General features: G+C 34.8%; 1 protein-coding gene across 1 annotated transcript in view; it reads left to right on the top strand.

The window, feature by feature from the left end:
• Nucleotides 1-371: 371 nt before the first annotated feature.
• Nucleotides 372-13,865, top strand: part of WDR7 (WD repeat domain 7) — a 500,592-nt gene continuing 487,098 nt past the window's right edge. Inside the window, exon 1 of the mRNA XM_051969585.1 lies at nt 372-453. The gene's annotated coding sequence lies outside the window, so the exon portion shown is untranslated. The remainder of the gene's footprint in view (nt 454-13,865) is intronic.

Genomic DNA, 13,865 nt, shown 5'->3' with positions numbered 1-13,865 from the left:
AGAAAGATACCCGAAAGAGGAGGGGGCGGGGAGAGGGGTGGGAATTAAGGAGAGGAAGGAAGTCCTCTTCCGCTCCATTTCTATGGCAACCCGGCTGGGTCCCGCAGCCGTCGATCAAACCCGTACTGTGTCTTTGGGTGTGGGGAAGCTGTGGGTATATTTTTTTTAACCCCGTTTTTTGCGACAGTCGTGGTGAAGCAGTTGGGGCCGCTGTCAGCTGATTTACTGCAGCGGCGGAGGCAGCAGAGGTAGAGACAGCGGCAGCCACAGCCACAGCCACAGCCACAGCCACAGCCGCTTTCAGCCTGCGGGGCGCTCGAGGACCTCGGTGGGGCAGGAGCCGGAGCCCTCCGGCCCCGCCCGCGCATCTCTCAGCCACAGCGTCCTCTCGCTGCTCTCATTTCCTGGGGAATCGGTGGCAGGGGTCGGGCCGACCCCGCGACGTGTAGGAAGGTAAAGAAGCTTCGGGGTGTTTCCAGGTGCAGCTTCGGGATGAATGGCTTTGCTGACCCGAAAGGGTCAGGGGTCAAAGGTCATTCAACATCTGGGAGCAGCTGCCAGCTGTCACCATCTCCCACAGCGCTCTACTTCCCTATTTCCCTCCCTCCCTCCCACAAATCGGCTTTTGTCAGGTGGTTTCAGGCCACTAGCTAAGCTCTGTGCCAGATATCCCGGGGGCACTTTAGAGAGTCTTGCAGGGGGTCTTGTGGCTTTTCTTCTTTTCTTGGACAGTGTCACGTTTATTTCTGGGGATTAGACGGTTCAGGATTGTCCTTTGGTACCTTGCAGTGGTTTTTGGATTCCAGGTGTTGGTGATGCTGTTTTGTTGCGAATAAGGAGTGGGGGGTGGGGAGAGGAACAATTCTAAGTGGCAAGTGGGATTGGTGCCTTTGAGTAGTCGACCGTGTCTTGGGCTATAGGTGTCATTTGCCTTGATCTCACCTAAGGATCGAGCTTGAAATCACCTCTGCTAAAATTAAGATATTTTCCATAGTTTCATATTTGAGATGTTTTTCAGTTTTGGTCCCATGGCCATAGGATTGTGACATCTACCACCACTTTTATTTGCTGATAGATTTCAGGTTTCTAAAGTTTTTATTTTGGGATTAGTGCTGTATAACCCCTTTTTTTTTTTTTTTTTTCCACTTTGGATTTTTATCCTATGGTTTATTTCCATCACTTGCTGTGCAGTAGTTCAAAGGTTCAGCTGGCTGGCCATCTTCACTCCTTCATAGGGGCAATGGTTAGGCTCAGAAAATTGCACACCCAGGATTTTGAGACTTGGTATAGAGGGAGAAGAGAGTGGATCTGGTGATTTAACCTCTCTGCCTCATTTTCCTCATCTCTAAAATGAAAAGATTGTGCTGGATGATCTCTTAGTTTCTTTCTATGTATCAATATATGATTTTGTGATGACGGATGAATTTGAGTTTAATCAGTAGCAGTGATAGCTTGTGTTTTTCTATGTAACATTTGCTATGAGTCATGGATCCAAAGTTTATTACTTAAATTATATTTGTAAACTTAGACTACAGGCATTAAAATCATTGTGAGAAATTTACAAAGTTCTCAAAAATTTTTTACATAGTTTTTTTAGTATTTTCATAGTCTATGCATTCATAATGTGAATATAGAAGTAAATTTTTAAATAGTCCATTGAAGTATATATTGAAAATACATTCATTATTGGAAGCTGAATATTTATTAGAATATCTAAAATGAAAGAATTTTTAGATGCAGCAAATTGAAAAAAAGTCTGAACTGAATAGATATTTAGAGATATTTGCTGCAACATAATTTTTCTTTAAATAATTTTTTACAATATTCTGATTGTGTAAAATTCACTTTACTGTGTCTCTTCATGTATTTATAATCTGTTGTAATGGATAGACATATGCTTGTTGATAAGTTAAGTTTTATGAATACTTGCTTTGGTATTGAAGACATTCAAAAAGGCCATCCTTTTGCTTGTTTACTATCACTGTATTTGTTTGACATCAACTTGAAGATAGAGAGACTATTTTCTTTCAATTTCATTTTTAAACTTTATTTTGGATAAGTGGTCATTGGAATCATAGGATTTAAAACTAGAATGGATCTTTAACATCATTTAATACAAACCATCTTGTTTACATTTGAGATTGAGACCCATAAGAGTTAATTGACTTCCTTTTGGTCACTAAGGTGTAAATGGAGATTTGAATCTAGATCTTATTTCAAATTGAATTCCTACCTTATCAACATTCTATGTGGACAGACCAAATGTCATATGCGTGCCATGTTCATAGAGATGGCTGTAAAAGGTTGTGAGGTGAAATAGGCTCTTCTGAAGAAAGGAAGTTGATACCTTTCATCACATTAAGCCATTTAACATTTTGAACATAGGCAAGATAGATCTATTTATAGAGCATGGGAAAAATATTTTGAATGTACATTTATACCTAGAATTTCAGAAATGCTTTATGATTATATTTATTACTCATCCTGTATGTGGTAATTTTGTTAGAGTGATACTAGTTTAGCATGGAATTAATATTGCCCAAGATTGGAGAGTTGATCCCTCATATCTTAAAGTTCTTATGAATTCAGCCTCTTATTTGATTTTTACAGAACAGATAGTATTATAAGACATTATCATGTAATATTAGAAACATTGAATTTAGAGTCAGAGAACTTGGGCATCTCTTCCAGCCTCTTGAACTTGGATAAGCCACTAATCTCTCAGGAATATTTATTTTCCTACTTTTAAAATGAGACTGATCGTTGGAGTATTTACCACATAGTTGTTAAGAAAGTGCTTTGCAAACTTTAAATGTGTAAATGAGAGATTTCTAATTTGATGTTTTCATACTATAAAGAGTATTTTCTTAGGTTAGTGGTGCCTGTTTAGCCATCCTAATTCTTTTATTTAAGTTGCTTTGCAAACTCTTATGCACTATATAAAATACCAGTTTTAAAAAATAATTATTGGGCAGCTAGGTGGTGCAGTGGATAGAGCCTCAGACCTGAAGTCAGGAGGACCTGAGTCCTCAGACACTTAATACGTCCTAATTGTGTGACTCTGGGCAAGGCACTTAACCCCAATTGCCTCAGCAAAACAAACAAAAAATTAATTGCGTAGATTGGGTAAATGAACTTATAGTGGGTGCTTAACTAGAAAATTTGGTTCTTTGTACCATTGATAAGTATTATGTATTAAATTATAGGTATGGAAAATTGTTGAATAAACTTTTGACACCTGCTATGAAATTCAAGACCTATGAATCAAGTACAATTTTCATTTATTGACAGTTTTAATTAAAGCAGAATATTTTGTGGGGTTTTTTTTTAGAACTAGAAATGTAATTAGAACTTATTTATTAAGAGCTTCCCTTTCATATGTACATTGAGCATTGGCTAACTTTTTTATTTTTTGCTGAGGCATTTGGGATTAAGTGATTTGCCCAGGGTCACACAACTAGGAAGTTTAAGTGTCTGAGATCAGATTTGAACTCAGGTCCTCCTGATTTCAAGGTTGGTGCTCTATCCATTGGGCCACCTAGCTGCCTCTCACTGGCTAACTTTTTTGTGTTGTAACCCATTTTATTTTATTTAATTTTTAAAAAAAGTATTTTATTTTTCCAAATCCATGCAAAAATAGCTTTCAACGTTTACCTTTGCAAAACCTTATATTCCAAATTTTTCCTCCTTCCTTCCCAAGGCAGCAAGCAATATAGCTTAAATGTGCAATTCTTCCAAATATATTTCCATATTCGTCATGCTGTATAAGAAAAATCAAATCAAAAGGGAAAAAGCCATGAGAAAGAGAAAAAAACCAAGGAAACAAATAAACAACAGAAGAAAGATGAAAATACTATGCTTTCATCCACATTCTCTGGATATGGATGACACTTTCTATCTCAAGTCTATTGGAATTGTCTTGAATCATCTCATTGTTGAGAAGAGCCAAGTCAATCACAGTTAATCATCAAATAATCTTGTTACTGTTCTCTTGTTCTTCTAGCTTTACTCAATATCAGTTCATATAAGTCATTCCAGGCTTTTCTGAAGTCAGTCTGCTCATTATTTCTTAAATAAAAATAATCTGTTATATTCATATGCTATAGCTTATTCAGCTATTCTCCAATCGAGGGGCATCCATTCAATTAACAGCTTCTTGCCACTACAAAAAAGGCTGTGGTAATCCATTTTTTGAAAAAGAACAAAAAACGAGCCAAAAAACTCCCAAACCCCAGAAACGTGCACATAGACACACATACAGGTAGAAGTGTATTGGCCATTGTTAATATATATATATATATATTATCTCTTTAAGTGAGCATATTTATTATATTAATGTTATATTGAAAGTATCCAGCTGATTCCTCCCCCCACCTCAATTGTAGGGAATGATTTAGAATCCAAAATCATATTGATGAATATGTACTATTAATGGATTCTATATATTCTTGTTAACTAAAGAGGGACATGGGCAACAAAAATATTAGATTAGATTCACATTTCTTGAGATGGGAAAGGGCATTCTTAAATTACAAAGAATTGATATAAAAATGAACTTTTGGAACACATTCTACATGTTCATAAGCTGCCTGAATTTCCTACTTTCTTCTTGCCTACTTTTAGTTATAATGTAGGGAGATTTTTAGGAATTCAGAAAAAAAAAGCTTATTGTGGATGGACTGGTCACATAGGGGAAATGTGGCTTGAACAGCGACTTGAAAGAAATGCTGAGAGAAGTCCAGCCTAGGTCAGGGAAAAAGTGACCATGTTGCATAAGCTTTTATTTTGGGGAACCCCAGTTGCTCAGTTGTTTGTAGATGAACAATTAAGTTGCTTCTTTAGATAGGATGTGATAAATTAATGAAAGTGTCAAGAATCCATCCAACCACAAGAGGCTTTCTGCAGCACTTATGTACAATATAATGTGATATAATATACATTTATCAAGCATATATTATGTGCCAGGTGCTGTGCTAAGTACTAGGGACACAAATAAGAAAAAAGGAGGCTGGTCCCTGCCCTCAAGGAGCCTGCAGTCCAATAGGGAAAAACAACACAAAAAGAAGCTGAAAAGATTGTGGGATGGGGAGGGAATGATGATGTGGAATCTGATCAAAGAAGTGCAGCTATTGGAAAATGAAGAATTGGCTGGACTTTTTAGTTCTCTTTAAATATAGATTCTGAGGAAGAATTTTTTTTTCTCTCCCTCTACTCTTTTGATCTAAGGAGCAGAGTGTACTGAGGGTACAGATGAAGTGTGAGTAGGAAAGCTGGTACAATCTCCATGAGGAGATGATGAGTGTTCTGATTGATTAGTTTCCCCCTTTTTTTGAGAGAGAATAGATGGTACAGATGAATCCAAGGGATACAATTGGTGAACAATGAAGAATTGTCTGGTCAACTACTGCCATATTTGCAGTTACTACTCTCAGTCCTCAGGAATGTAAATGGAGTTCTCATTAAATTTTCCTGTGGCCCCTTCTTAGTCCTTACCATTATGTGATTCATTATATGTTCAGATTTTTATAGAATCAAGTATATCATATTATGGGAAGCATTTTATACAGGTTGACTAATTCTAAGCAGGCAGTGAAGCATCTACCCTGGTATAGTAGAAAACCATTGGAATTAAAATCTGGGTTTCATATTGACTCTGTTACATTCTAACTCTGCATATGTAACCCCAGGTCATTCTTCTAATATATAGATATTGGATAAAAATTTTAATTTCATTGAACCTTAGTCTCTTCATCTTTAAAGTTTATTCCTAGGCTCTGGTCATGAATTCATCTCCTTTTTCAGCACTCTTTCTAGGGTAGCTTCCTTAAATTTTCTTTTTTTGCCTATCCATAATTGATTTTAGCCCTTGCTGCTTTTCTCTTTCACTTTTTCTTGACTCTTTCCCTTAGATCTTAGGCTTCTGTCATAAACTGAATATGCCTGACTTTAATAAAGTTAGTCCTGAAGTTTTTAGGTAAAAATCTGTACCAAATTAGCTACCATATAGGAACAAAAATCCAGTGAGGCTTAATCACTTATTTATTACGGTGTTATGCTAAATTCCTACAAAAAACTGACTAATGTATTCCTTGACTCTTATTTTCTTACACCCAGACACGTAGCCCCTTGTAATCTAACGAAATAAAACTGTTTCAATAATCTATAAATCTCTAAATTCCCAAATCTAATAGCTTTTGCTTCTCATATTGTTCTATAATCATTTTCTTTCCAGTATCAAAATATTTTGAAGATACCCTGTTTTACAAAGATAAAGCACAGCAAACGGATTGTGTCCTGAGTTGGTTGGCATAACAGGAATCCTTTGCATGATGTATGATATCACTTTCTGATGATTGCTTGGACCAGCACCAGATGTTCACTGATGGATTTAGTTCCCTATGTATCCCAGGACCCATCATCACGTGTTCACAATCCCTGTTCCCTTGTATTATACTTATATTCCTGTCACAAAACCCTTTTTAGTAATCATGACTCTTCAGACTTGAGACATTAACTGTTTCTAGAGACTCAAGGACTCTTATATTGTCTCCAAAAGTGCCAGCTATGATAACTGTTTCAAGACCTAAGAATGATTATATCATAGTCCAGCTCACTTTTATATATAAGCACTGCCTCACCCTAGTTTATTAAGTTGTCTTTTTCAGGAGATTTCCTTGTTTACAACTTGTTTTCCGTATTCTAACATAAATTATATCTGCTACTCTGTGTCCCCAAACACGTGTCCTTAGCCTGATCTGTTCAGCTCTGGCCATTGCCAGGTTAGAGATTAGAGCTTTCCCAAACAGTTCAGTCTGGACTGCATTCAAAATTCTACTGATACCAATTCACTCGGGTTAATTTCAGGGCCTTTATTTATTTATTTATTTATTTATTTATTCATTCATTCATTCATTCATACCCCTCCCCCGCAGAGGCAATTGGGATTAAGTGACTTACTCAGGGTCACACAGCTAGGAAGTGTCTGCTATTAGATTTGAATTCAGGTCCTTCTGATTTCAGGGCTGTTGTCTATCCACTGCGCCATCTAGCTGCCCTCAGGGTCATTTTTAACTCTTCATTTTCCCCTGCACTCATACCCTCTCAGTCTGGTATGTGTGCTCTTTTCTCCACTCTAGAGTCATCACCTTAGTTCAAACACATTACTTTTTGCCTGCACTGTTTCAGTAGCCATCTAATTGGTTTTCTAGCATCCTGTCTCCTTATTCCAAGATATACAGGACAAAACTGCTAAATTGATATTCCTGAAGCACATATCTGATAATGTCACTTCTCTATGTAGGAAATTTCAATAATTGTTTCTAGGAAAAATAGGAACTCCAGTTTGGCTTTTAAAGCCTTTCACAATTTAATTTCTGTCTGTTTTTTTAGATTGACTCTTTTTTTTTTTTTTACATTCCTCTTTTCCATTTTTTTTAAAGCTAAATTAATCCATTTGCTGTTTACTTTTGTGAACTTCTATCTTCTTCCTTCTCTGCTTTTGCTTAGGCTATCCCCTATCTCCTGAAACTGCTTTTCTTCAAGACTCAGCCCAAGTGACAACTCTTCTGGAAAGCCTTTTCAGACTTTCCACTTATTTATCTTTGTTCTTTCTTCAGAATTATATTTATGTGTATACATATTGCTTCTCTCAGTAGAATACAAGGGCAAAGACTATTTTGTTTTTGTCTTCACATTGCCAGGGACAAGGTGCTTAAAAATACTTGTTTTACTGAATGTTCACTGGAACAGATCAACTAATTATTGTAATTGAAGCATAATATAATTAACAAATAATTACATTTGTATGCCCTTTAATAGACAAAGATTTTTGAGCCTGTCACTTACTATTGGGGAAAAAAATAGGTCACCTCTGCCTTGCTCACTTTTTAATTCATTCCTTTCCCTTGCTCTGATATCTTATATAAATTCAGTTGTTGTACCATTGTTTGGGAAAGATCTGTCTTCAGTACAAATTATCTATATATATCTCTATATATATCTATATACATGCATATAGAAATCCTAGCTTATACTTTTTTGTTATACATAAAATTTGGGATTTTAAATATGCTCTGTTTTTGATATGATGAAAAAGTGTTTTAGCAACATTCATTTGTCATTTTTATAGAGAATTGATTAGGGTCAGGGAGAAAATTGGAAAGTATCTTCTCTGTTCAAAGCTGAACTAATTATTCTCTTCCCCCCTACCCAGCTCTCCCTTTTTCCTTCCTTCTCTGTTACAGACACCACCATCTTCCCAGATCAAATGAGATAATATTTATAGAGAACTTAGTAGACAGAGGCTGCTACATAACAGATAGGAAATAAATATTTGTTGCTTTTGCTTTCCCTTAGTTGCCCTGAATGAGTTTTAGGGTATTATCTTCAACTCATCTTCTGAAATCCCCTCTCATTATCCTCCTTCCCCCTCCCAAGTCCTGTTGATTCTAAATTTGTAGCACCTCTAATATGTCATCTTTTCTCTTCTGACACTGTCACCATCCTCACATGACTCCATCACTTCTTACATGGGCTGTTGCAGTTGCCTACTGGTTGGTCTCCTTGCATCAGTATCTAACCCCTCTAGTCCATTCAGTTGTCAAATTGATCCTTTTAAAGCACAAGTCTGATCAAATTCAATCCCTCAGTAGTCCCCATTCAATAAATTACATTGGATCCTTTTTACCTTCAAGAAGTAATACAAAAAACTTTTTACAATCTTGTTCCTTCCTGCTTTTCCAGTTTTTTAGCTGGTGGAGATGATGAAGGAGCACATTCTGGAGACTGAGAAAAGCTTGGAGTCAGCTGTAGCTGTAATAAACTGCAATGTTGTAGAGGAGTAAGGCTGAATAGGTAGAATTGAAATCGGTCTGTATGAGAATTCTGAAGTAATTTGCTAAGTAATTTGCATTTTATTATTTAAAAAATATATTTCTTTTTTATCTTTTTGTTCTTCTAGATGAATTTTACTATTTAGTTCTGTAAAGTAATCTTTTAGAAGTTTGACATGACAAAGAATCTGTAGATTAATTAAGGTAGTGTCATTTTTACCATACTGACATTTTCCAAGTATGAGTTATTAATATCATTCCAATTATTTTAATCTGTCTTAAATTTTATAAAGAGGGTTTTGTAGTTATTTAAGCCCAATGTATATTTTGGTACTGTACATTCAAATATTTTTACATTTATTTTTTATTTATTTTGAATATTATTTCTTTTTTATCTCTTCCTGCTAGATTTTGTTTATAATGTAAAGAAATATGTAATGATTTTTATGGGTTTCCTTTTTTTCTTGTTATTTACTGAAGCTTTAGTTGAATGTTTGGGGTTCTTTACATAAATTATGTTCTTGTCCACAAAGAGTCTTACTTTTGTTTCCTCTCTGCTTATACTTAATTCTTTAAAATTTTTTTTGCCTTATTAGTATAATCATAATTTCAGAACTATATGAAATAATTGTGACAGTAGTAGTTAAGGAGAAAAATCAAAGCTGAATACATCAAATTTGTGATGCATCTTTGTAGATGTGTTAAACTAAACCATGGGAGCTAAGGTTGTCAAGTGAGAGAGCATAGAAATAGAAAGCAAGAAGATGTGAGAGGGGAAAGAACCCTTGTGGATACACATGTTCCAGGGACTGACCATAATATAGTTTCTGAAAAGGAGCAGTTAGAATAGTAGGAAGAGAACCAGAAGAGAGAAGTATCAGGGAAGCTCAAATAAAATAAAAAAAAAAATATTTAAACAGGGAGAGAGAGGGAGAGGTTTTTGATAAATCTGTAGAAGGGCAAGTAGCAGCAAAATGACACTTGGATTTTTGCAATTGTAAAACCATTGTAGACCTTGGAAAGCATAATTTCAGTAAAGTGGTAGAAATGGAAAGCAAATTATAGAGGGTTGAGTACAATTGATAAGGATGTAAAAGCAGTGAAGAAAGAGTACTTTTTCTAGAAGTTTGCCAAGAACAGGGTAGAGATAAAACAGAAGTTGGTTGAGGTTATGGTAGGATCAATGAAGTAAGTTTTAAGGATTGAGGAGACCTGGGTAACAAGGACAATTAAAAACAAAATAAATCAAATAAAGATCAGGGTAAAGCTCAGAACTCACACGTGCAGAAACTCAACTATTTATTTTGTTTTATTGATGCTTTAAAAAACCCCAAACCCTCATTGTCTCTTGCCAGTAAAATTCTTTTGTAGCCCTGAGTATAGATAAGCAAAAGATATGAACACATTGGCCATATTTGACAATCTTATGCTCACTTTTGTTGTACCACTACTCTGAAAGAAGAAAGGGAGAACACTATCATTAGTCTTTTGAAGTCAGAATTGGTTATTGCATTAATCAGAGTTCTGGTGGTTTTCAGAATTGTTTTCCTTTATAGAATTGGGAATCATTATGTAAATTGTTCTCTTGTTTCTGTTTATTTCACTTTGCATCCCTTCATGTTACACATGTTAGGTTTCTCTGAATTACTTGTTGTTTCTTATAACATATATAAATATATATATTTCATTATGTTCATGAATCACAATTTGTTCAATCATTTCCTACATTATGGATTCATTTCTTTTCTGGTTCTTGCTACCACAAAAAAATACCGCCTCAAGGTTTTTTGGTTTTGTTTTTTAATATATAGGACTTTTTCTCTATCTCTAGTTTGTGTTTGTGTATGCCACTGACATCACTGGATCAAATCTAATTTGATGACTTCAAATAAAAATCTGAATCATTTTCTAGATGATTAACTCATTTTATTACTCCTCAATAATGCATTAGTGTGCCTGTCTTTATTCTTTTCATAGATCTTTCAAGTTAGATTTTCATTGTTTGTCATCCTTATTAGTGCTAGATAGATAGAAAGTGAAATCTCAGAATTGTTTTAATTTTTATTCATCTTATTGGTGATTTGTACGAGGTAGTGATTAGAAATCTGGTCCTGGAAGACTTGGATTTGAGTCCCACCTCTGACAACATACTGGCTGTACAATCTTGGACAAATCATGGAACTTTTCAGTTCTCTAGGCCAAAGTTTCTTAAACTGAGTTGCAGTCCCATATGGGGTCTTGTAACTGAATAGGTTGCAAAATTATGATTTATTATCAGTAAATGTGTGATTTGTATATCTATATAGCTGGAGTTGGCTAAAAATTATTTGAGTGATCTAGGTCATGAGTAGAAAAAGTTTAAGAAGCTCTACTCTTGATCAAAGATGTCAGCTGTGCAATTCACGAGCCTATTAAATTTTAATGTGTTGATGGATTAATTAAAAAAAATACATACATACATCTGGTTTTCTAAGTCATTATGTGGCCCATAATAATCATTAGGTACTGTTTGCTGAACTCCTTTTCTATTTGAATTGCTGTATATAACTCTTGAAATCTCTATAGTTGTAGACTATATATATATAATATATATATATATATATAAACACATATATATGTGTATGTATGTATATAGATATATAAAATAGGTATACAAATCAAATATTTACTGATAATGAAACATAATTTCACAATTTCCACATTCAGTTATGAGACTCCATATGGCGTTGTGACTCACAATTTAGGAAGCTGGGTTGTAGACAATAGGCCTACCTGCATTGGTAGAGGGATTTTTCTCACCTGGGAATTTTGTGTACCAGTAAAATCACATCCTTATACTTTTCTTTAGTTCTTCATGATTTCTCTCTCTCTCTCTCTCTCTCTCTCCTCTCTCTCTCTCTCTCTTTCTCTCTCTCTTTCTTTCTTCCTTCCTTCCTTCCTTTCTTCCTTTTTTTCTCTCTCTCTGTCTTTCTTTTTCTTTTTCTTTCTTTCTTTCATTCTTCCTTTCTTTCTGTTCCTTCCTTCCTTCTCTTCTTTCTCTCTCTCTCTTTCTTTCTTTCTCTCTTTCTTTCTTTTTTGAAAATTACTTACTTACATATTTGGAATACTCATTTAACTATTGTGAAATGGCTCTTATTTTTAAATATTTGTGTTACTTATATGTTTTAAATATCAGATCTTTATTAGAGATTTGATATAAAGATCTTTTTATCAGTCAACATGTTCTCTTTTTCTAGGTGTGTTGATTTTATTTGTATAAAACCTTTTAAATGTTATGTAATTGGAAATAATCTATTTTATTTTTTGTGATCTCGATCTCTTGTTTGTTTTTAAGAATGAGAAGATATTACCTAACAGCAAATGATATAAATAATAATTAGATATATTGACAGACTCAATGAATCTCAGTAAGGCAAAAGTTTTATGTGTGCTAAAAAGTTAGTGGTACTATAATTTTTTTTTAATTTAAATTTTATTTTATTTAATAATAACTTTGTATTGACAGAATCCATGCCAGGGTAATTTTTTACAACATTATCCCTTGTACTCGCTTATGTTTCGATCCCCACCCCCCCCAGAGGCAAGCAGTCCTATATATGTTAAATATGTTGCAGTATATCCTAGATACAATACATATTTGCAGAACCAAACAGTTCTCCTGTTGCACAGGGAGAATTGGATTCAGAAGGTAAAAATAACTCGGGAAGAAAATCAAAAATGCAAATAGTTCACATTCATTTCCCAGTGTTCCTTCTTTGGGTGTAGCTGTTTCTGTCCATCATTTATCCATTGAAACTCAGTTAGGTCTCTTTGTCATAGAAATCAACTTCCATCAGAATACATCCTCATACAATATCGTTGTCGAAGTGTATAATGTTCTCCTGGTTCTGCTCATCTCACTCAGCATCAGTCCATGTAGGTCTCTCCAAGCCTCTCTGTATTCATCCTGCTGGTCATTCCTTACCAGAGCAATAATATTCCATAACATTCATATACCACAATTTACCCACCCATTCTCCAATTGATGGGCATCCATTCATTTTCCAGTTTCTAGCCACTACAAACAGGGCTGCTACAAACATTTTGGCACATACAGGTCCCTTTCCCTTTTTTAGTATCTCTTTGGGGTATAAGCCCAATAGAAACACTGCTGGATCATAGGGTATGCACATTTTGATAACTTTTTGGGCATAATTCCAGATTGCTCTCCAGAATGATTGGATTCGTTCACAGCTAGTGGTACTATAATTAATAGAAATAATTTGCCCTTTCTGCTGTACTGGTAAGACCAATACAGAATATATTTGATTCAATTTTGAATTCATTTCAGGAAGGATACTAACAAGCACATTCAGAGGAAGTCAATCATATGTTGAAGGGGATTAAGAACATTTCATCAAGGAAGATGTGAAGGATTTGGTATTATTTAGTCTGGAGAAGAGAAGTCTTGAGAGATAATCTTGCTGTACTGGCAGGAGAAAGCCAGATGTTATTCTGTCTATTCTCTCTGTGACCAGTCAGTTAATCTAGTTAATTCCCAGTTTCCTTATTAAAATGTGGGAAGGAACTGGACTAGTTTAGCATCTAACATTTTTTCACTTCTAATCATATAACATATTGATCTTCAAATATTTGAAGTTATATAAAAGAAGTAGATTTGTTACATATACTTTGAGAGATCAGTACTGAAATCATTGCCCGGAATTGGAGCTCAATAAAAGGAAGGTGCTTTGAATAATCAGTACTTTGTAGTAGCATAATGAAATACCCTATGAAATGGTAAGCATTGTGAGTGAAATATTCGGCAAAGATTAGATGACCATTTTGTCTGTAATTATAAAGGAAATTATTGTATAGTTGTAATAAATAATCTGTAAGTTTCTGATTCTGAGATTCTGTATCTTATTTCTGAACGTAAGGATGTTTAATTGTGAAATTTCTGGTTAGTTTAGCATAAATTGTAACATTTCAGACTTAGGTAATGCAGATTTTAACTATCTTTGTCTTGTATTTGGCATTGATGTTAACAAATTT

The sequence above is a fragment of the Antechinus flavipes genome, chromosome 1 (assembly GCF_016432865.1).
Source record: "Antechinus flavipes isolate AdamAnt ecotype Samford, QLD, Australia chromosome 1, AdamAnt_v2, whole genome shotgun sequence".
Lineage (NCBI taxonomy): Eukaryota > Metazoa > Chordata > Mammalia > Dasyuromorphia > Dasyuridae > Antechinus > Antechinus flavipes.
This window is presented reverse-complemented; position numbering and strand designations above follow the sequence as displayed.